Here is a 22,491-nt window from a genome sequence, read left to right as displayed (position 1 = left end):
ACCTACAACTGTTATTTCCAGCCTAATTTGTCAATAAGAAATGGTATGAAAGAGGAAAAATGACCAAAATGGTTTTCAGTGCCCTTTTCTCCCAGAAGATATGGTATAAGAGAAGGAAGGCTATGGAGAAATACAAAAGCTTGCATAGAAGGAGCACATCAAACAAGTCAGAAGCATCTGCAAGGGGCTCTGATTCTCCTTGTTCCAGAGACAGTCGCATCTTCCTCGGACTGCCAGCCTCATCCTTTAGACACAGTGGTGAAGGTCAGAGTGAATGGATTTGGCATGTTAGGTATCTGGTTACCAGGGCTGCACTCTTATCTGACAAAGTGAATATTGCCATGAACGACCCTTTCGCTGACCTCATCTAACATAGTCTACATGTTCCAGTATGACTCTACCCATGTCAAGTTCAACAGCACCATCAAGGCTGAAAATAAAAAAGCTTGTCATCGGAGCCGGATGTAGATCGCTCCTGAGAGACACAGCCAGAATACAGCAAATACAGAGGCGAATACCAGCAGCAAACCACTGAACTGAGAATAGGACCCCCATTGAAGGAATCAGAGAAAGAACTGGAAGTGCTTAAAGGGGCTAGAGACTCCATATATACAACAATGTCAAGCAACCAGAGCTTCCAGGGACTAAGCCACTACCTAAAGACTATACATGGACTGACCCTGGACTCTGACCTCATAGGTAGCAATGCATATCCTAGTAAGAGCACCAGTGGAAGGGGAAGCCCTGGGTCCTGCTAAGACTGAACCCCCAGTGAACTAGATTGTTGGGGGGAGGGCGGCAATGGGGGGAGGGTTGGGAGGGGAACACCCATAAGGAAGGGGAGGGGGGAGGGGGATGTTTGCCCGGAAACCGGGAAAGGGAATAACACTCGAAATGTATATAAGAAATACTCAAGTTAATAAAAAAAAAAAAAAAAAAAGCTTGTCATCAATGGGAAGGCCATCACCATCTTCTAGGAACTAGATCCCACTAATGCTGACGTTGAGCGTTGTGAAGTCTACCAGTGTCTTCAGTACCACGTTGAAGGCCGGGGTCCACTAGAAGAGTGGGTCTGAAAGGGTTAACATCCACACCCCTTCTTCTGATATCCCATGTTTGTGATGGGTGCGAATCATGAGAAGTATGACAACTCACTTGAGATTGTCGGCAATGCTTCTTCCTGCACCACCAACTGCTTAGCTTCCTGGCCAACATTATCCATGACAACGTTGGCATTGTGAAAGGACTCATGAACACAGTCTATATAATCACTGCCTCCAAGGAGACTGGAGATGACCCCTCTGGAATGCTGTGGCAGTATGGCCATGGGGCTTCCCAGAACATTATCCCTGTATCCACTAGTGCTGCCAAAGCTATGGATCGGAACAGAGAGCTTACTAACATGGTCTTCCATGTCCCTACCTCCAACGTGTCTGACATGGATCTGACGTGCCACCTGAAGAAATCTGCCAAGTATGACGACATCAAGGAGGTGGTGAAGCATGCATGTGAGAGCACACTAAAGGGCATCGAGGGCTGCACCACGGACCAGGCTGTCTCCTGCGACTTTAACCATGATGTCCACTCTTCCACATTTGTTATTAGGGCTGGCGTTGCTCTCCATGACAACTTTGCAAAGTTCGTTTCCTGGTATGACAATGTATATGGCTATAGCAACAGGGTGGTAGACCTCATGGCTTACATGGGTTCCAAGGACCAAGAAGCCCTGGACTAACCCACTTCAGCAAGAACAAGAGAGCAGAGAGAGGCCTGTGGCTGCTGAGAAGTCTTTGTCCCAACTCAGACCCAACACTGAGCATCTCTCTTACAGTTTTTATCCCAATCCCCCAGAATAACAGGATGGGCCCTAATCTCTTGAAGAACATCAACAATGTTCACTGTGTACACTCACTAGGGCGCATGCACACACACACACACACACACACACACACACACACACACACACATACACACACACAGTCTGCAAGGTGCCACGGCCTATTTGGAGACTGGAGTTATGCATTATGTTATTGCTACAGGAATAAAGCCAGGAACCAGGGTTGTTTTGCAATAAATTTTCACCTGCAAAATCATATTTATATACTCAGAAGGAAGAAAACACAAAGAACCCTTGTAAATCCTTCCTTCCTGTGTTAGTGACATTGTTTTTCTTTGTTCTGGAGCATCCCAGAATGACACTGGAAGAAATCTCCAGGTTAGCCTTAACTATCACTCTCTGCTTTTCTGCCAAACTCCTTTCTTTAAATGTGCATGCCTTGGAATAAACTTTCTTGTTAGCTATATTTCCACCAAAGCTGAAAAGTCTGAAAGTTGTTTTATTCTTGAGCGGTTTTATTCTCTCCCACTGGCTTCCTTATTATTCCTACTGAGAATTTTAGTGTTCTCTCTATTAAAACTCAATCTGCTGTTTTAGAGGTTAATGATTAACTTTAATATGTCTGCGCCTTTAATTGTCATCGAGATTCTGGAATTAAATCAAATGTAATGGAAAGAATAGAATTAGGACAACTGGGCTCTAGTCCCAGTGCTACCAATAAAGTGTCCGACCTTGGAAAAGCCTTCAACTTCTCTGGGACTCCATCTATAAAACAAGAAGGTTGGGAAATACAGTCTCCTAGTATTTGTGATTCTAAAACCCTGGGCTCCTAGAAAGAAGAAGCCCTCAAATTTTAAAGTTAACTGATTGCTGGTAGTAATTTTCTTGTTACTTAATTTGGTGTTAACAGACAAGAACTCAGTACAGTTTTCCTTTAACACACAACTGACTTTTGGGAAAGTCAAGAGAAGGAACAGGGTCCTTCTCTAGCAGTAAGCAGCAAGGCTCAGAGATGACAGCCATGCAAGAGAATGGACCAAGGATAACAGAATGTCAAAATGAATGAACTATCACTCTGTCATTCTCTTCTCTAGGAAATAAAGCTACAATAACAAGGAAAGATTGCAGCATGCAAAACTGTAGCATAGATAAAGCTATGAAACATGCAGATAAGGTTCAGGGAACGCTGCAAAAGAGAGGCTAGAAAGATTGTAGGAGCCAAAGGATCAGGGACTTTGCTGTGAGACTGTGTCCCCTAGTAATGTCAGAAGTTATATGCATAAAGTCTCACCAACATGGCTGCCCAAACTCAAGCTGAACAAGGAAGACACTAATAAATGTACCAAACTAGATCACAGAAAAGTCCACAAGGCTTCAACCTTACAGTAAGAACTACAGGCAAACTTTTAAAAAGGAAAAGGGAAGATGGAAATAATAGTGAAGCCACCCTGTGCTAAGCCACACAGGAAGACCCATGGGGTGGCTGTCATCAGTCACCAGAATACGTACCCTCTCTCCTTCAATTCTGCCTTGCCTTCCTTTAAAAACATACTGAATCATCTCCTCATCTGAGCTTTGTGGTGAAGCAAAATAACATTGGCCCTCCAGTAAAGGCTTCGCCAAGCTGAAGAAGAAATAAAATTTCTGTTTATGGAAAGAAGTGATGGGGGGGGTGATTGACTGTGGCTGCTGCACCTGTAAAAAACTAACAGTTTGCAACCCTTCAGATCTAAAAGGGAAGCACCTCAGGCTTGAGAGGAAGCTGTAAGCTGGAGGAAAGCTGGAGTACACCACGTTCTGGGGGCTGTTCCTTTGATGTGTGCCTTTGAGTCCCCTAATGGAGTCCATTTTAAAAGTGTAGGAAACAGGCAATGAACTCTCTTGCTCAACAGTTGACAGCCTTTGGCATGAGAAGTCTCTTCCCCTTTTATTGCCATGTTTCTTTATGGAGGCAGGGGTAATGCTAAGGGCCTAGGTGGGGAGTTGATGCATCTAAGGCAATTGGCAGGTATGATGCTCTCAGAGCCAATCAGATGTGGTTTCTTTTCTACAAAATGAGACGATGCTCAAGAATATAGATCGGTTGCCTATAAGCAGTGTCAGCATGAGTAATTCTATTCAAGGCTCCTCTGTAAATGCAGAGTTCCGTAAGGGTCTCTTTACCCTTAAAAGTGAATAGGATTGACTTTAGTGCTCTGGGCACGGATCTCAAATAGCCAATTCCTTCAGTTACTCTTGGCATTTTCCGGGGGTTGGGGGAAGGGTGAGTATTTTGGAAATTACAGTACAGTATGTGGAAAAGTTCCATTTTCATTGCCAGGTTGCTTTAGAGTCCTGTGCTTATTTGATGACACATAGAGATGGCATGTGTATGCACATGTCAATGAATAAACACATCTTTCCTGCCAATATGAGAATACTGATCGCACACAGTTGAGCAAACATAGTGGACCCTTGTGTTCAGGACTCACTCTGCCCCTCCCTGAAATGAAAGAGGGGTAGACTTCTCCCTCCCACCTGAATGAGTAGCTTAGTCACCACGTGACTTCCTTTGCCCCTGAGAATGTGAGAAAGTACCATACTTTGCATCTCGAGCCCAGTCTTTAAATGTGCTTACCTAGGCTTCCCTGGCTGCTTCTGCTTCTGACCTGCTTCTTGAGAAATCCTGGCCTGAGGTAGCCACTGCTCCTTCACCCAAGTCGCAGAATGAAAATCCTGAGAACAAGCTTGAACATCTACAGCCTGGAGCACAGCTGCTGTAGCCAACTGCACTGACCTGTGAAGAAAACAGCAATTGTTCGAGGTTGTAAGCCACTGAGACTTGTGAGGTGGGGCAAAGGGAGGAATGGCTGTTGTAAAGATTACTTCAGCAAAAACTGTCTTGAACAAAGAATTCTTCTGGAAAAAAAATATATACAGCAGCAACAGAAACAACTTCAAATTGAGTATTAGACATCCATGTCTTTAGACTTCTTTTTAAATGCTTCACTGTTGTCTCTTTGTTATACCTAATGATGCATTTCATTATGATATGTTCATGTGCGCATACATTTCAATCCTACTCATGCCTCTTGTTACCTCCTCTTGCAACCCACCTGCTGCCCACCCACTTTGCTTGTCACTTTGCCTGGCTTTGTCACTCATTAGCCATTTCAGCCCTTAAAATTGGCCCGGATCTTCCAAAGGAATTGCATTGAGCTCCTTCCAATCTTTTTACCTCCAACATTGCTACCCAGCCCTCCCAATTCTAAAGCCTCCATATGTTACACAGAATGGGTTGGCTTCTAGGCCAGTCATTCAGCAAAAAGAATGGTCCTCTCCTGCATCAGAAGCATCCTCACACAGGGTAGCATGATATCTGCCTCACAGTACTATTCCTCTGTATCACATTCTCACACATAAAAAGTCAAGTAACATGATGTTATAATGAGAGGCAGAGGGCTGGAGAGATGGCTCAGCGGTTAAGAGCACTGACTGCTCTTCCAGAGGTCCTGAGTTCAATTCCCAGCACCCACATGGTGGCTCACAACCATCTGTAATGGGATCTGGTGCCCTCTTCTGAGATTTGTCTGAAGACAGCTATAGTGTACTCATATACATAAAATAAATAAATAAATAAATAAATAAATAAATGAATAAATAAATAAATAAATAAATAAGAGGCAGAAAAGGTTTCAAACAATCCCTGACTTTATAATCTCCTCTCTCTCTCTCTCTCTCTCTCTCTCTCTCTTTTCCTGTGGTTGTGAGGAAAACAATTCGATGTGTTACCAATTAGCAAGGAAATTTCTCTCCTGTTTTCCTTTAAAACTTAAATTCCATTAAGCGATGAGTACTTGGCCATCAATAATTAAGACCTATCCCTGGGAAACACTCCCACCAAAAAAACTAACAGCGCTGCTTTCTGAATAATAAAGCAGAAAAAGATTTTTCCAAACCACAATGATTTTCTTTTTATATTTTTACAATCCTCCAAGGAAGAACAAGCAGCCACTTTAGCAAGCTCCCACAACACTTTCACATCCCTAGGTAGCATGATTACCACAAAATACTCTGGTAGCTTTGCCCAGTGTCAGCCAAGTACAAATAATAAATTGTTTTTTTTTTTTTATTAACATGAGTATTTCTTATATGCATTTCCAGTGTTATTCCCTTTCCCGGTTTCCGGGCAAACATCCCCCTGCCCCCTCCCTTTCCTTGTGGGTGTTCCCCTCCCAACCCTCCTCCCATTGCCACCCTCCCCCCACCAGTCTAGTTCACTGGGGGTTCAGTCTTAGCAGGACCCAGGGCTTCCCCTTCCACTGGTGCTCTTACTAGGATATTCATTGCTACCTATGAGGTCAGAGTCCAGGGTCAGTCCATGTATAGTCTTTAGGTAGTGGCTTAGTCCCTGGAAGCTCTGGTTGCTTGACATTGTTGTACATATGGGTTCTCGAGCCCCTTCAAGCTCTTCCAGTTCTTTCTCTGATTGCTTCAACGGGGGTCCTATTCTCAGTTCAGTGGTTTGCTGCTGACATTCGCCTCTGTATTTGCTGTATTCTGGCTGTGTCTCTCAGGAGCGACCTACATCCGACTCCTGTCAGTCTGCACTTCTTTGCTTCATCCATCTTGTCTAATTGGGTGGCTGTATATGTATGGGCCACATGTGGGACAGGCTCTGAATGGGTGTTCCTTCAGTCTCTGTTTTAATCTTTGCCTCTCTCTTCCCTGCCAAGGGTATTCTTGTTCCCCTTTTAAAGAAGGAGTGAAGCATTCACATTTTGATCATCTGTCTTGAGTTTCATTTGTTCTAGGCATCTAGGGTAATTCAAATATTTGGGCTAATAGCCACTTATCAATGAGTGCATACCATGTATGTTTTTCTGTGATTGGGTTAGCTCACTCAGGATGATATTTTCCAGGTCCAACCATTTGCCTACGAATTTCATAAAGTCGTTGTTTTTGATAGCTGAGTAATATTCCATTGTGTAGATGTACCACATTTTCTGTATCCATTCCTCTGTTGAAGGGCATCTGGGTTCTTTCCAGCTTCTGGCTATTATAAAAAAGGCTGCGATGAACATAATGGAGCACGTGTCGTTTTTATATGTTGGGGCATCTTTTGGGTATATGCCCAAGAGAGGTATGCCTGGATCCTCAGGCAGTTCAATGTCCAATTTTCTGAGGAACCTCTAGACTGATTTCCAGAATGGTTGTACCAGTCTGCAATCCCACCAACAATGGAGGAGTGTTCCTCTTTCTCCGCATCCTCGCCAGCATCTGCTGACACCTGAGTATTTGATCTTAGCCATTCTCACTGGTGTGAGGTGAAATCTCAGGGTTGTTTTGATTTCCATTTCCCTTATGACTAAAGATGTTGAACATTTCTTTAGGTGTTTCTCAGCCATTCGGCATTCCTCAGCTGTGAATTCTTTGTTTAGCTCTGAACCCCATTTTTTAATAGGGTTATTTGTGTCCCTGCGGTCTAACTTCTTGAGTTCTTTGTATATTTTGGATATAAGGCCTCTATCTGTTGTAGGATTGGTAAAGATCTTTTCCCAATCTGTTGGTTGCCGTTTTGTCCTAACCACAGTGTCCTTTGCCTTACAGAAGCTTTGCAGTTTTATGAGATCCCATTTGTCGATTCTTGATCTTAGAGCATAAGCCATTGGTGTTTTGTTTAGGAAATTTTTTCCAGTGCCCATGTGTTCCAGATGCTTCCCTAGTTTTTCTTCTATTAGTTTGAGTGTGTCTGGTTTGATGTGGAGGTCCTTGATCCACTTGGACTTAAGTTTTGTACAGGGTGATAAGCATGGATCGATCTGCATTCTTCTACATGTTGACCTCCAGTTGAACCAGCACCATTTGCTGAAAATGCTATCTTTTTTCCATTGGATGGTTTTGGCTCCTTTGTCAAAAATCAAGTGACCATAGGTGTGTGGGTTCATTTCTGGGTCTTCAATTCTATTCCATTGGTCTATCTGTCTGTCTCTGTACCAATACCATGCAGTTTTTATCACTATTGCTCTGTAATACTGCTTGAGTTCAGGGATAGTGATTCCCCCTGAAGTCCTTTTATTGTTGAGGATAGTTTTAGCTATCCTGGGTTTTTTGTTATTCCAGATGAATTTGCAAATTGTTCTGTCTAACTCTTTGAAGAATTGGATTGGTATTTTGATGGGGATTGCATTGAATCTGTAGATTGCTTTTGGTAAAATGGCCATTTTTACTATATTAATCCTGCCAATCCATGAGCATGGGAGATCTTTCCATCTTCTGAGGTCTTCTTCAATTTCTTTCTTCAGTGTCTTGAAGTTCTTATTGTACAAATCTTTTACTTGCTTGGTTAAAGTCACACCGAGGTACTTTATATTATTTGGGTCTATTATGAAGGGTGTCGTTTCCCTAATTTCTTTCTCGGCTTGTTTCTCTTTTGTGTAGAGGAAGGCTACTGATTTATTTGAGTTAATTTTATACCCAGCCACTTTGCTGAAGTTATTTATCAGCTTTAGTAGTTCTCTGGTGGAACTTTTGGGATCACTTAAATATACTATCATATCATCTGCAAATAGTGATATTTTGACTTCTTCTTTTCCGATCTGTATCCCCTTGACCTCCTTTTGTTGTCTGATTGCTCTGGCTAGAACTTCAAGAACTATATTGAGTAAGTAGGGAGAGAGTGGGAAGCCTTGTCTAGTTCGTGATTTTAGTGGGATTGCTTCAAGTTTCTCTCCATTTAGTTTAATGTTAGCTACTAGTTTGCCATATATAGCTTTTACTATGTTTAAGTATGCGCCTTGAATTCGTGTTCTTTCCAGGACTTTTATCATGAAGGGGTGTTGAATTTTGTCGGCGTCTAATGAAATGATCATGTGGTTTTGTTCTTTCAGTTTGTTTATATAATGGATCATGTTGATGGTTTTCCGTATATTGAACCATCCCTGCATGCCTGGGATGAAGCCTACTTGATCATGGTGGATGATTGTTTTGATGTGCTCTTGGATTCGGTTTGCCAGAATTTTATTGAGTATTTTTGCGTTGATATTCATAAGGGAAATTGGTCTGAAGTTCTCTTTCTTTGTTGGGTCTTTGTATGGTTTAGGTATAAGAGTAATTGTGGCTTCATAGAAGGAATTCGGTAGTGATCCATCTGTTTCAATTTTGTGGAATAGTTTGGATAATATTGGTATGAGGTCTTCTATGAAGGTCTGATAGAATTCTGCACTAAACCCGTCTGGACCTGGGCTCTTTTTGGTTGGGAGACTTTTAATGACTGCTTCTATTTCCTTAGGAGTTATGGGGTTGTTTAACTGGTTTATCTGTTCCTGATTTAACTTCGATACCTGGTATCTGTCTAGGAAATTGTCCATTTCCTGAAGATTTTCAAGTTTTGTTGAATATAGGTTTTTATAGTAAGATCTGATGATTTTTTGAATTTCCTCTGAATCTGCAGTTATGTCTCCCTTTTCATTTCTGATTTTGTTAATTTGGACAAACTCTCTGTGTCCTCTCGTTAGTCTGGCTAAGGGTTTATCTATCTTGTTGATTTTCTCAAAGAACCAACTTTTGGTTCTGTTGATTCTTTCTGTGGTCCTTTTTGTTTCTACTTGGTTGATTTCAGCTCTGAGTTTGATTATTTCCTGCCTTCTACTCCTCCTGGGTGTATTTGCTTCTTTTTGTTCTAGAGCTTTTAGGTGTGCTGTCAAGCTGCTGACATATGCTCTTTCCTGTTTCTTTCTGCAGGCACTCAGCGCTATGAGTTTTCCTCTTAGCACAGCTTTCATTGTGTCCCATAAGTTTGGGTATGTTGTATCTTCATTTTCATTAAATTCTAAAAAGTTTTTAATTTCTTTCTTTATTTCTTCCTTGACCAGGTTATCATTGAGTAGAGCATTGTTCAATTATACGTATATGTGGGCATTCTTTCCTTATTGTTATTGAAGACCAGTTTTAGGCCATGGTGGTCTGATAGCACGCATGGGATTATTTCTATCTTTCTGTACCTGTTGAGGCCCGTTTTTTGACCAACTATATGGTCAATTTTGGAGAAAGTACCATGAGGAGCTGAGAAGAAGGTATATCCTTTTGCTTTAGGATAGAATGTTCTATAAATATCCGTTAAGTCCATTTGGCTCATGACTTCTCTTAGTCTGTCTACGTCTCTGTTTAATTTCTGTTTCCATGATCTGTCCATTGATGAGAGTGGGGTGTTGAAATCTCCTACTATTATTGTGTGAGGTGCAATGTGTGTTTTGAGCTTTAGTAAGGTTTCTTTTACGTATGTAGGTGCCCTTGTATTTGGGGCATAGATATTTAGGATTGAGAGTTCATCTTGGTGGATTTTTCCTTTGATGACTATGAAATGTCCTTCCTTATAGTTTTTGATGACTTTTAGTTGAAAATTGATTTTATCTGATATTAGAATGGCTACTCCAGCTTGCTTCTTCCGACCATTTGCTTGGAAAGTTGTTTTCCAGCCTTTCACTCTGAGGTAGTGTCTGTCTTTGTCTCTGAGGTGTGTTTCCTGTAGGCAGCAGAATGCAGGGTCCTCGTTGTGTATCAGTTTGTTAATCTATGTCTTTTTATTGGGGAGTTGAGGCCATTGATGTTGAGAGATATTAAGGAATAGTGATTATTGCTTCCTGTTATTTTCATATTTGGATGTGAGGTTATGTTTGTGTGCTTTCATTCTCTTTGTTTTGTTGCCAAGACGTTTAGTTTCTTGCTTCTTCTAGGGTATAGCTTGCCTCCTTATGTTGGGCTTTACCCTTTATTATCCTTTGTAGTGCTGGATTTGTAGAAAGATATTGTGTAAATTTGGTTTTGTCATGGAATATCTTGGTTTCTCCATCTATGTTAATTGAGAGTTTTGCAGGATACAGTAACCTCGGCTGGCATTTGTGTTCTCTTAGGGTCTGTATGACATCAGTCCAGGATCTTCTGGCCTTCATAGTTTCTGGCAAGAAGTCTGGTGTGATTCTGATAGGTCTGCCTTTATATGTTACTTGACCTTTTTCCCTTACTGCTTTTAATATTCTTTCTTTATTTTGTGCGTTTGGTGTTTTGACTATTATGTGACAGGAGGTGTTTCTTTTCTGTAGGCTTCTTGTATGCCTATGGGTATCTCTTTTTTTTAGGCTAGGGAAGTTTTCTTCTATGATTTTGTTGAAGATATTTACTGGTCCTTTGAGCTGGGAGTCTTCACTCTCTTCTATACCTATTATCCTTAGGTTTGATCTTCTCATTGAGTCCTGGATTTCCTGTATGTTTTGGACCAGTAGCTTTTTCCGCTTTACATTATCTTTGACAGTTGAGTCAATGATTTCTATGGAATCTTCTGCTCCTGAGATTCTCTCTTCCATCTCTTGTATTCTGTTGGTGAAGCTTGTATCTACAGCTCCTTGTCTCTTCTTTTGGTTTTCTATATCCAGGGTTGTTTCCATGTGTTCTTTCTTGATTGCTTCTATTTCCATTTTTAATTCCTTCAACTGTTTGATTGTGTTTTCCTGGAATTCTTTCAGGCATTTTTGCGATTCCTCTCTGTAGGCTTCTACTTGTTCTCTAAGGGAGTTCTTCACGTCTTTCTTGAAGTCCTCCAGCATCATGATCAAATATGATTTTGAAACTAGATCTTGCTTTTCTGGTGTGTTTGGATATTCCATGTTTGTTTTGATGGGAGAATTGGGCTCCGATGGTGCCATGTAGTCTTGGTTTCTGTTGCTTAGGTTCCTGCGCTTGCCTCTCGCCATCAGATTATCTCTAGTGTTACTTTGTTCTGCTATTTCTGACAGTGGCTAGACTGCCCTATAAGCCTGTGTGTCAGGAGTGCTGTAGACCTGTTTTCTTTCAGCCAGTTATGGGGACAGAGTGTTCTGCTTTCGGGCGTGTAGTTTTTCCTCTCTACAGGTCTTCAGCTGTTCCTGTGGGCCTGTGTCTTGAGTTCACCAGGCAGGTCACTTGCAGCAGAAAAGTTGGTCTTACCTGTGGTCCCGAGGCTCAAGTTCACTCGCGGGGTGCTGACCACGAGCTCTCTGCCGCGGCAGCAACCAGGAAGATCTGTGCCGCCGTTTCTGGGAGCTTCAGTGCACCAGGGTTCCAGATGGCGTTTGGTGTTTTCCTCTGGAGTCTGAGATGTGTGTGCAGAGTGCAGTCTCTTCTGGTTTCCCAGGGTTGTCTGCCTCTCTGAAGTTTTAGCTCTCCCTCCCACAGGATTTGGGTGCAGAGAACTGTTTATCCGGTCGGTCCCTTCAGGTTCTGGCGGTGTCTCAGGCACAGGGGTCCTTCCGCTCCTGGGCCCTCCCCTACGGGAACCCAGAGGCCTTATACATTTTCCTCTTGGGCCAGGGATGTGAGCAGGGGTGGGCAGTGTTGGTGGTCTCTTCTGCTCTACAGCCTCAGGAGTGCCCACCTGACCAGGCGGTAGGGTCTCTCTTCCACGGGGTCTGGGAGCAGAGAGCTGCTGTGGGCCGGGATCCGCGGGTGTGGGACTCCCGGTAAACACAGGAGGTGCCCGGTCCTAGAGGAATTCTGCCTCTGTGTGCCCCAAGTTCACCAGGCAGGTCTCTTGCAGCAGAAAATTTGGTCTTACCTGTGGTCCCGAGGCTCAAGTTCGCTCGCGGGGTGCTGCCCACGAGCTCTCTGTGGCGGCAGCAACCAGGAAGATCTGTGCTGCCATTTCTGGGGGCTTCTGTGCACCAGGGTTCCAGGTGGCGTTTGGTGTTTTCCTCTGGCATCCGAGATGTGTGTGCAGAGTGCAGTCTCTTCTGGTTTCCCAGGCGTGTCTGCCTCTCTGAAGGTTTAGCTCTCCCTCCCATGGGATTTGGGTGCAGAGACAAATTGGTTTTTTTTAATATATTGGCATAATGGCCCCTGGAATGTAAAAGCCACTTGAATTTGATTCTAAGCAAGAAGAATGTGTGTTCTTCATTTTCTTATCAGAGGGCAGGCCGACTCTGATCCAGACACATCCCCACCACCCACTGTACTCTGCAAACACCAGAAGAGGAAGTAAATTCTTGACCTCTGTTATGTACAACAAATTCCGAAAGTATGGATGATGAAAGCATATTTGGCCTTAGTCTGTTGGACCTCTTATGAGTCCCTGACTCCTAAAACTATGAAAGAGCTTTGCAAATTGAGGGCTGGAGAGATGACTCAGTGGTTAAAAGCAATGGCTGCTCTTCCAGAGGACCCCAACTCTTCACAGGTGCTCTCCACTTCTCCTTCCACCCAAATCTACACACTTTCTCTCTTTAGACAGGAGAGAGAGAGAGAGAGAGAGAGAGAGAGAGAGAGAGAGAGAGAGAGGAGAGGGAGGTAAGACTCAAGAAATATACACAAACAAAACCCATAAAAACTCAAACTTGGAAGCTATAGGATACAAGTAAAAGAACAGTAAACCAAAAAAAAATGCTTTTAAAAAACCAATATGAGAAAAAAACTCTACAGAAAATATCACTGAATTTGATTTGTGTTGGCCATCTACTAATGGGCATGGGTGGGGCTTACCCTTAGGTGTGGTTATGTGAGACTTCATCAGAGAAAGCTGTGTTTTCCTGTGCAAACACATGTCAATTGGAGATAGCTTTGAGAGACTTTTTCCTTTTAAGTGAGGGACACTGTATATTATTAACTTTTGCATGAATTTGACAGGTTACATAAGGACAGACTTACATTAACCCATGGTTTCAGAGAATCTCTATCATGGCAGGAATCTGCAGTATTATTATGAACCATATGTTGGACAGTCGTGCAGGGTTCTTTCTGGAATGTGACAGAGACTGACTTTGCTGGTTAAAGCAGTCCCCATAACCTAGGAGAGGAAAGGCTATGCAGTTTCTTAAAGGATGAACGAAAGCTAGCCAAAACAGAATCAGTAAGTATAGAGTACCTGACAGTGTGAGGGTGTTAGCATTGCCTGGCGACCCTGAGTGAAGATGTCCTTATTGTCACCTTTCAATATATTTTTGTCCCAAAGAAAAAGCTGTAAAAGTTAAATCAATAACTAGGGGTTGTACTTTATGAACCTATATTGGAACTGATTCACTAAATTGTCATGTAACCAACTTCACTTGATGCCCTATTAAGTAGTTAATTCTCCCTCAGAAAGCCAGTCCTTCACACAGACACACTGTCAAGGGAATTGTGATGATGATGGTCATTCAGAATGGCCTCTAAATGTCTGAGAAATACAAGAGCAAAGGGACTAGGGAACTACAGCACCAAAGAAGATAAAGTCAGCTTTTCCAGTTCAAAAATACCATTGCTACACATATTACTAATTATATATTCAACTACATCAATGTTCTCCACTTATTTCTTTTTCTTCTATGGGGTTGGAAGGTCTCATGTAGTCCAAGCTGGCTTGAAATCCCCTATGTAACTGAGGATAATCTTCACCTCCAGAGCCTCCTGCCTCAGCCCCTCAAATGTTGAGATTACAGGTATATACCGTCTTAGTTTGCTTCCTATTGCTTTCAAAAACGCCATGACCAAAAACAAGTCAAGAAAGAAAGGGTTTATTTCAGCTTACACTGGTAGTCCATTGTGAAAGAAAATCAAGGCAGGAACCTGAAGTCAGAAACTGAAGCATATGCCACAGAGGAATGGTCTGACTGGCCTGTTCCTAATGGTTTGCTCAGTCTGCATTCTTTCTTACCTAAGCCTACCTGCCCAGGGATGGCACCACTCAAAGTAGACTGGACTCTCCCAGATCAGTCGTTAATTGAGAAAAATGCCCCCATGGGCTTACATGCAAGCCAATCTAATAGGGGCATTTTTGGAATTCCAATTTCCTCTACCCAGATGATCCTAGCTTGTCACCATGCTCTTCCCTTCTCCTCTGATAGCAGGGAGTGGAGTTAACAAAATAAGACTGAGTTCCTCCTTTGTGTTTTTCTCATTTCCATCAATAAGCAAGCATCACTCTCTAATCCTAAACTTTTACCCTTCTATTTAATCCCTAGCCCCCTCATTGTGTGAACTTACAGGCATTGTCTTAGCATCCTTCCTGTCTCTGCTATAAAATATACTAACAAAAGCAACCTAAGGAGAAGGGTTTATTTTATTTCATAGTTTATGATATAATCCCTCATGGTGGAGAACTCTCTGTAACAGAAGCTTGAGGCCATACCATAGCCCACAGAGAGGGATAAATTCAAGCTTGCTTGGATTCATCTCTTCTCCATTTTATACAGTCCAGGGTCCCCTGCTCAAAGAATAGTCCCACCATAGCAAGATGGGTTTTCCCACAGAAAATAATACAATAAAGATAGTTCCTCACATGCATGACCAGAAACCAATCTCTCAGTTGATTCTAAACTGCCAGATTAACAGTTCACATTAACCATCACAAATGCTAAGCCTTGAATCATACAGTGGTGCTTTTAGAATTCATCAAAGATCTTTGTGGATGACTGAAGCAGTACCCACATTCTTTTAGACTGAGTGTTTCTTTCTCAACTTCCCCACTTCCGGACTCCCATGGAAAAGCTCAGATACTCCAAACACTCATTAAGTATAATACCAAATCCCTGTAATTCTATTCAAATGGTTGGCCATAATGCTCAGATCTAGCTAACCAGATTTAAACTTAAGTCACCTTGGTCTCCTGTATCTGGTTAAAGGAAAGGTTTAAATGGAGCCAACCTTTGCACCCTGTGCTCTGCCTTGACAGAAACCACAACCTAAGGAAAAGTCAAGAGACTGACAGACAGCCTCGGCAGTCACAGCCCTTGAACAAATGTCAATAACTAGTGGATTCCAGATCTCTCACTTTAAGTGTGGGGAGCAAAAAAAATACAATAGTTTACACTACTATTGGTTCTATTTGCTGCTATTGTGGTGAAAGAATGCTTGGCTGACGCGTTTCCTGACTCACTGGGAGAGCTCAAGTCTAAGTAGCCAACACTAATGCCCAAATGCATTCTATGGAACTAGTTGAGTGAGAGCTATCAAGCTACTAGATGCTACTGCCATTTCTGTGCCAGAAACAAACTCTAACTGCAATGAACACCACAGTATCAGCCCTGACACTTGGTCACATCCATAACTTTGCAGCCCCACAGCCCATTGCCAGACACATATTCTACAGTGGTTGGTGGAATATGGATCCCATACATGTCTACCTACAAGTGAAGGCTAAGCTATTTGGCATTTTCATCTTTTATATTTATTTATCTTTTTATTTACTCTATTTATTTATTTTATCTTTTGTATTTATAAGATAGGATCCACCCAGGTTACAAAGGGCTGCTGTGTTACCCAAAGGGATTGTACTTCATCTTACCGGTCTGGTTAAAGGTCTCTCGATCATTCTTTGTTCACTGATCGCCAGCCGCTGTATTTTGAACATGATCACTACTAATGCCTCTGAAATCCTACATTCTAATCCAGATCCCTGCTGTGGCAGCTCCTTCCATATATTGCTTCTACTTCCTGTTCTTATAAAATGGACTTGGAAAATAATGGATACTCTGTAGGCTGTTGAAGGTGTAAAATTGACAGAATTTCATAACTCAGTTGGAATAACACAAGAACACGAGTCAAGAATGGTACCCAAGTTGTGGGTGTGGAATTAAATATGAGGGAAAGATTAAGAAAGCCTCACCCTGTTGGTTTACAAATACGCTGGAACATATGGCGTCATTCTTTAAAGAACTGAAAGTGTGACTGTAGAACACAGAGACAGACAGACAGACTGAAGGATGGATGTAGGAGTCATCGACTCACAGGTGATGATTGAACTCATGACTGTCTCATCCGCCTGCATCTCCTACCTCAGTGAAGGGCACTCAAGAAGCTCAGAATTCACACTGAGGCTGAATCTCTTTCCTATGAAAAATGGTTTCCGGCTACCAGGAGCCAGTTATGTCAGTTGATAAGAGCTGCCTCCTGATTTCTATCCAACTTTCCTTCAGCTACCTTCGTGTGGCTCTCACCATCTCCACTGGGCAGTCCCCCATCGGCCTCTCATCGCATACAAGCACACACTTACAAAGAGACAGAGAGAGAGAGACAGAGACTCAGGGAGAAACAGACAGCAACAGAGACGAAAAGAAATTATGCTAATCCGTGAAGCAAAAAATGTCGTCATTTCTCCATTACAAAAAAAATTAAGTGTCCTTCTCAATTAGATGCATAAGAACTGATCTCTCTGTGAGACTCCAGCTACATCTAATAGTCTGGTTTGCCCAAAATAGGTTCAGCTTAATGGAGACTATATTCATTTTAGTCTTTATTTTATCTTGCATAGGTTTTCTTGAAAAGAATGTTGAGTTTCAACCTACATACAACCCTTCGTATATCGGAAAGGGAATCCCCTTCTCAAATCTAGTGTAGGAAAATGATTGCCTCAATTAGCAAAGTGTCCATTTGTATTTATAGACATTGCAATTTTTAGAGTAGTAATGTATTTCTTTTAAGTGTATAACAGTGCTTTTGAAAATTCACTCAGTAAAGGCATACTGGTCATCACAATGAGTTTTCACACGATAGATACCCTTGGGTTCCTCTTGTTTATTATTCATCTGTATCATTGTGCTTGTTGGTACAGACCTTCTTCTGCTCAGCAAGTGTTCTACAGTGTTTGTATAGAAGTGCAGAGGTCTTTAAGAAACCTTTCTCCAAAGATCAGGATCCAGCAGTCAGCCTAAACCAATCTATCCTCAGGGACACTGTGGGAGGTAAAAGGCTAAGCACTTGAACTAGAGGCTATGAGGGAAAAAAATGAAAAGGTTAAGCCTCTTGAATCAAAGACCTTGGTCTCTTATCAGCTGAGGCAGCTTGCTTTGATGATGCTACACAGAAAACATCCAGCCCAGAGTTATTTTTTGCACTCCATTGAAAGTCCTCACTTCCTTGCAAGATAAAACTAATGCACCAACTAATGATTGAGCTTGATGCCTGCCATGAAACACGAGACTATTTATCTTCAAGAATCGGATTCAGGATTGTTACAATTAGAGGCTAAAATGCTCTGAGGACTTGTGATTGAACAACTTAAAGGCTGAATCCTTACAATCATCCTATAAAACAGAATCTATTGTCACCTTCATTTGTACATGGGGAAACTGAGGCTAGATTTAATAACTTCACCAAGACCCAAGTATGATAAGTGATAGCATTTGCAAGGTATTTCAAAGGACAAATCGAAAGTTTAAGGAAATCAAAACCTGCTCAGTTAGTAGCAAATATCTTCAAATGAATAAAGGAGTGAGCGAAAGGCCTAAAGAATAAAAATTGCTATGGTGAGAGAAGAAAGAAGGTACCTCAGTATCCTCACATCAGCATGAGGATGCTATTCAAGGTAACACTCAGCTTCTGTGAATAGGAATACAGACAACGTTCACAGCATTATACACAGCACAGCGTGTTTCCTGCCACACCTAGACAGAACTTTGCTCTACCAGAGACAGAAAACACTCTAGTCTCTAAGCAGCACTTAGCCTAAGAAACAAGAATGCAGACTCATATGCATTGTTGCAAACTGGCCATTGTAATAAATTGGGTTAAGTAGAATTAAGAGATTCACTCATCCATCCAATAAGTATTCATTTTCTATCATATGCCAGGACCTCGAGCTAGACAGAGAGAATACATAAGGGGGAAATATTCAAATTGCTTAGGAAGAGCTAAAGATGGGGTTAGGCTAGCACCTAAAAATGGAGTTGAAGGGATGGCTCGGTGGATAACATGCTTTCTGGGCGATTGTGAGAGTTGGGATTCACAGATCCATGTAAAATCTGAGAGTAGCATCAAAGATCCATAATCCCAGTGCTGAATCTGGGGACTGAATAGCCTGCCAGTCTAGCCAAATTAGTGAGAGACCCTGTCTCAAAAAAATAAAGTGAGTCAGGACAGAGAGATGGCTCTGTGGTTAAGAGAGCTGACTGCTCTTGTAGGAGACCGGAGTTTGTTTCTGATCACCCACAACCTGTTCACAACTTCCTGTAACACTAGCTCCAGGTGATCCAACACCCTCTTCCAACCTCCGCATTTGCCTTCACACACATATACATGCAAGTGTGCACATATGTGCACATGCATATACTACATATTAAAAATTAAGAAAAACATAGTTACATACATTTCCCCACATGTTTAGAAGTAGAGTTTTATTTCATTCTGTTCATATTAATGGATGATTTTGAAACTTAACCAAAAACTTAACTCACTAGCTAGTAGAGAGAACAATAGAGAGAAGGAGCAGAGAGATGAAGAATGCGTGCCTGGCAGGTTCTTTGAAAGAAAAACCCAGGTCCCTCTGAGAAGCAGGTTGAGAAATACCAACAGCATCAGAACACCAGAGAAAATGCATCTAGACAAAGACACGGGGCAATTTCACCTCAGATGTTCAACACATCAGTTGCTTCCCTCTCTGTTGTTTCCTCCCCTCAAATTGGAAAGCTCTTGGGACCAGAAAAGCAGGATAAGCCTCATGAATGATTTGCAGAGAACTTCGATGTTCTCAGCACATCTGTAAAGCAGTTCCTGCGTATCTAATTAGCATCAGTGAACTTGCCTGACAAAACTCCACACCTTACTCAGTCTTAAAATGCAAGAACTCCGAACTATGCATAGGACCGTCTTTCATATTATATCCCAGTTCTATAATGCTTGCCGCTCTTGCAGAAGAGCTGGTGGGGTCCGTTGCCAGCACCTACATGGCTGTTGTTAACAGTCTACAACTCTGATTCCAGGGGTTCTATTGGCTCCTGCAGGCATCCACAGGCATTCACACAATGGTACACATACGTTCATTACAGGCAAAATACTCATGCACATAAGGAGTGTTTTCTTTCTCTGTAAAGTGTTATATTGGGCTCTCGTAACAAGGAAAGATGGAGACAAAAACTAGAGTTGACAACCAAGCTCTGCTCTTGCTAGGTTTTGTTTTTCTTTACAGGTTTGGTGTGTGTGTGTGTGTGTGTGTGTGTGTGTGTGTGTGTGTGTGTGTGTGTGTTGCTTTTCTTTACATTTTCTACTGCCTTTGTGCAAGGCATTTCTGACAGATACTGACTGATAAAGGTCAGACATCTGACCTTCTCCAGCTCTTATGCACTTAGCAGAACTGACACTTGCATGCATGCAATAGTTATTGTTATTATTGTTCATTGTTTAAACTCTTCTTCAAATGAAAAAATGTTCCTCTTTCACCTCAGGAAAAGTGGAGCTTATTAGAAAAGAAATGAAAACTGACTTCCTTGAGGAGTCAAATGGCCCAAGGAAGTCAACTTACTCTAAAGTAAATATCATACCAGCTATTTTTTATAGATAGATATTGGCATGTTTCATAGCTTCTAAGAGGTCATATAATAATAGCATTCAGTCTTTGAGTACTTTTCTCTTCATGTTCTCATACATCCTCATGGTACAAGGCTGGACCACTAACCACTGCTGCAAAGGCAGTCTCTTCCTCCACTGAGGAACAGTTCACTCATGTTCACTTTAAAGAAAGCCGTGACTGCTTTTACTATGGGGCCCCAAGGAGGTGACATCCATGGTTTTAAGCCTATTTGGAGAAAAGCGCATAGCACATTGGAGAAGCATGATAATTCTTTAATGCCAGTAAGCATTTTTTTGGATGAACAAAATGGCAAAAATTCCAAACTTTGCCGACCATAGAGCCCAAACTGAAATTGTTCAACTACCGAGCTGCTATATATTGTAGTCCCAAAGGATCCACAAACAGTATAGAAAATGAGGGTGGCCTAATTAGACCAATTCACCAGACTTTGTTCACCATAGCATAAAGAATGAATGTAACATTAGAGAATTTACTTTTCTTTATATGTGAACTTTCCAGTGACATTAAACTCTCTTCTTTAAACCAGTAAAGGTTATAGTTAATTTCTAGCTAATTAAATTTCCTAATGAGGGCATACATTTATATTGATCAATCTTTTTTAAATGTTTTATTTATCTTTATTTTATACATATAAGTATAAAGTGGTTTACCTGAATATATGTACACGCAACATGCGTGTACAGTGCCTGTACTGGAACTAGAGTTACAAACTCTAGTGTGATGTGTGAAGTTGTCTGGAACAGAATCTGTGTGCTCTGTAAGAAGAGCAAGTGATATTAACTGCTTAGTAATCTCTTCAGCCCCAAGATCCACCTTTCTTGAAAATCATAATCAAAACATAACTTTTTTTTCCCTTGCCTCACAATTATCATTAAAGAAACTATTTACAATTTAACTCACATCCTCTGAGAATTTGGGGCTGGAAGGCCATTGAACTCACACTCAAGAACTTGAACTATGACAATTTCATAGCATTCTGATATAGTTCTATAAACGTATGTTCAGAGCTCATCAGATAAGAATATAGCTATATAATCCACTTTGGTTGACAGGCAAAATGCCAAATGGTTTACTTAAACACCAGAAGTTTGTTTTCTTTTATAGTTCTAGAAGCTGTGAATCCATTGCCAAGATGGTCATGTTCTCATTTTGACTTTGCAAAATGGCCAACCTCTTTTACCCTCATACAGAAGATGGGGAAGGGAGAGAAGCTTTCGCTTATCCAATCAAAGCCCTGTATGATATAGGCCCTAATGTCATGCCCCCATTTACCCCTTATCACTTCACTAAGAACCAAATCTCCAAATGCAGTCATTAGCATATGAATGAGGTCACTGGTTAGTCCCTAGCACAAGCTTCCCACCAGAAGGGACCCATGCTCATCTTTGGACAAAAGAAATCCTACAGCCATGTTTAAAGCCAAAGAAGGATGGAACTTTTTTCATATTAATAGGAAAAGGAAAATATCAACAATGGAATAATATCTCCCCAGAAACACCAGAGGATTTTAAGCATATTTGTGACATGTTCCATCGTAGAAAGATCTCTCTTAAACTATGCTGGAGAATGGGGTAGATCCTTACAATCAAAAGGTTGTGTTTGGAGGTGTCTAAACATAAAGCTGGTAAAGGTGCTCGCCACTAAGCTTGACCATCTAAGCACCAAAGTTTGCTCTCCAGAACCCACATATGTGAAGAAGAGAATAGATTCCTACAAATAGTTTTGTAACTTCCACACATGCATGAGCACATTCACGTGCATACATGTGCACAGAGAGAGAGAGAGAGAGAGAGAGAGAGAGAGAGAGAGAGAGAGAGAACAAACTTTTAAAGGCTGTTCTGAAATTCTTCATATATTCTTGAAGAATAAAAACCTCAAAATAGGGCAGGAATGGAAGAAAGAAGTGCTTAGAGACTTTCAGAGAGTGTAACAACTTCACTTTCTTCTACCAACGAAGGTTCAAGAAATACACATACTGCAATGTCAGACCAAAGTATCAGAAATGTGTCTTAACAACAACTATAAGTTCCATATCACCATAGCTTGGTTCTTTGACTCGAAAATATGTTTGACTATCTAGAAACACAATATAGATCTTTTAAACTGAAAACGTGCTCATTTGACTGTCTGGGAATAAAAATCTTTATATAACATTGAAATAGTTCGCATTACTCTCAGACTGTTATTATGAATACTATTTGCATAGCGATCTTTAAACAATAAACATTTACTGTTCTCTCAGGCCAACAGATACAACGGCCTATGCATTCTTCTCTTTTTCCCGTATTTTTCAAAATCTCACTCCACCAGAAAAAAAAAAGACGGAAGAAGATACATTGTTACCAGAACATAGAACTTCATAAAAGTG

General features: G+C 41.5%; 1 long non-coding RNA gene across 1 annotated transcript in view; it reads right to left on the bottom strand.

The window, feature by feature from the left end:
- The window catches only part of LOC148005412 (uncharacterized), a 235,345-nt gene that overhangs the window by 107,162 nt on the left and 105,692 nt on the right, over positions 1-22,491 (bottom strand). Inside the window, exon 2 of the long non-coding RNA XR_015623284.1 lies at positions 4,455-4,613. This is a non-coding gene — a long non-coding RNA (uncharacterized LOC148005412). The remainder of the gene's footprint in view (positions 1-4,454; positions 4,614-22,491) is intronic.

Source organism: Rattus norvegicus, chromosome 6, assembly GCF_021556685.1.
Source record: "Rattus norvegicus strain SHRSP/BbbUtx chromosome 6, alternate assembly SHRSP_T2T, whole genome shotgun sequence".
In the NCBI taxonomy this organism is placed as follows: domain Eukaryota; kingdom Metazoa; phylum Chordata; class Mammalia; order Rodentia; family Muridae; genus Rattus; species Rattus norvegicus.
This window is presented reverse-complemented; position numbering and strand designations above follow the sequence as displayed.